This window comes from Micromys minutus (genome assembly GCF_963924665.1).
Source record: "Micromys minutus genome assembly, chromosome: 3".
NCBI lineage: Eukaryota > Metazoa > Chordata > Mammalia > Rodentia > Muridae > Micromys > Micromys minutus.
Window position 1 is genome coordinate 93050937 of NC_137972.1, and position 2388 is coordinate 93053324.

Consider the following 2388-nt stretch of genomic DNA (forward strand, 5'->3'; position numbering starts at 1 on the left):
TGAAGTGTCCCCCTGCACATAAGCAGCCATTTTGGAAAGCCAGGATCTCAAGAGCCGGCTGACAGTGGTGCTGTTAGGTAGTTTTGTGTGGACTGTCCTTATTTTCTTGAGAGAGGGTCTCAAGCCCAGGCTGACCAAGTAATTTGAGACCCTCTTGTATCAGTTTTCCTAGTCCTGGGATGGTAGGTGGGGACCCCGATATTTGCCTCATTCAGCCTCACTCATGATCTAGACCTGGTGACTAGGAGACTTATGATGTAGTTTTTGTTCATCTCAACAAGACAAACAAATTTGAAATTCCCTTAAATGGTTAAATTTAGAAGAAAGGGAAATAGTTCTTATTTTAGAGGGTTACCACAACAGGCTGTTCAGAATCTGCTAGTCACTGCACCCTAATAAGGTTTACAAGTTACCTTGGCTGGGAATGGCTATCGCCAAGTGGAGAGTTGTTGCAGCAAATATTTTAAAAACGACATCTCCTTATTGGTCTCCAAGGTCTCACTCCACAGGTGCTGCTTTTAGTATGGAGCCATGTGCATGGACTTTGTCACTCGGTCCCCTTCACACGATTCCCTTCCCTGGCAGTTTACTCTGCCTGGTATCGCCCGTCACAAACATCACTTCAAGGCCCAGTAACTTTTCAGATGGGTTTATATAATAGATTCTCAATTCACAAACCCTCTACACAATAAGATTACATCCAATAGACAAAGATACAAACTGCCCTTCTATATGAGATAAAGACCTATAGAATCCCTTTAAATATTTATATCTACCTATGTCCGATTACAGCCACCAGGATCTCAGTCTGCTTTTCCTGGCTCCATCTTGATTTCCTCTTCCTCCCTCCCTGTTCCTCTTACATTTTCCTACCTTTTCTCCGCCTACCTCTACTGTCCGATCATGTATCAACTTAACATAAATCTACAGAGAGTAATTAAATCTAAAGCCATTTAACTCAATTCAACCACTGACCTTCAGGTTAAAATATCTCACTAGGATGCTTTTTCTTCCTTGTCCTTGTCCTCCTCCTCATTCCCCTTGTCCTTGTCCTCCTCCTCCTCGTCTTTCTTGTTCTCCTCCTCCTCTTCATCCTCCTCCTCATTCCCCTTGTCCTTGTCCTACTCATCTTCGTCGTCGTCCTCCTCCTCCTCTTCTCCTTCCTCCTCCTCCTCCTTCTTCTTCTTCAACCCAGGGCTTCATGTAGTCCAGACTACTAAACTTGTTGTAGTGACCTTGAACTTCTAATTTTTCTGCCCCCACCTTTCAAGTGCTGGGGTTATAGGGTTATTCCACCATGCCCTGTCTATGTGGTGCTGGAAGTTAAACTCTGTGTGCTAGGCAAGAACTCTACAACTGAGCAATATGCCAGGCCTCCATGTTTCACATGATGATGATGTGTAGGTTTTCATGTTTAGCATCAAGTATACTGTGATGTTTTATTGTAGGATGTTGGCTAACTCAGTTGTCTCAATCAAGAAACTGACTTCCCATGTTGTGTCCTTAATGTCAACTCGTGGATTTATAATCTGCTAAACTCAGTCTTATTATTTACTTCATGAAGTAATTTATCTCAGACTTCCTGAGGGTCTGAGAAAGGCTTTAGCTGTTTGGGGTTTGGGGAGGATCTTCCAAAGATTCCCAAGCAATTGTCTTAGTTACTCTTGCCATGACAAACACCATGACCAAGGCAACTTAGAAAAGAAAATATTTAATTTGGGGGACTCGCCGTTCCAGAAGGCTAGAGCCCGTGACTATCACGGCAGCAAGCATGGTAGGGAGCAGCAGGAATGGTGCTGGAACAGTAGCTGAGAGCACACATCTTTTGTTTTTTTCTTTTGAAACCGGTTTTACTATGTAGTTCTGGAACTCTGTGTAGACCAGACTGACCTCAGACTCACAGAGATCCACCTGCCTCTTACTCCTGAGTGCTGGGATTAATGGTGTGAATCACCACACTCAGCTGAAAGCTCACATCTTGATTTACAAACATGAAGCAGAAAGAAGTAGCTGGGAATAGTGTGAGCTTTTGAAACCTCAAAGCCTGCCCCCTAGTGACATAACCTCTCCAACAAGGCAACACTTCCTAATCCTTCTCAAACAGTTCCATCAACTGGGGACCAAATATTTAAAAATAGAAGCCTGTGGGTCACTGTCATTCATATGACCACATTCTATTCCCTGCCCCCATTAGCTTGCTACCATATTATAATACAAATGCATCTAGTTCAACTTCAAAAGTTCTGTCTTTTCAGTCCCAAAACAGTTTAAAAAATCCAAAGTCTCATCTGAGACCTTTACTTGTAACCTTCTGAAGAATCAAAAGAGCAAATTACATACTTCCAACATACTTCCCACATGTAACATAGAATATACATTACCATTCCA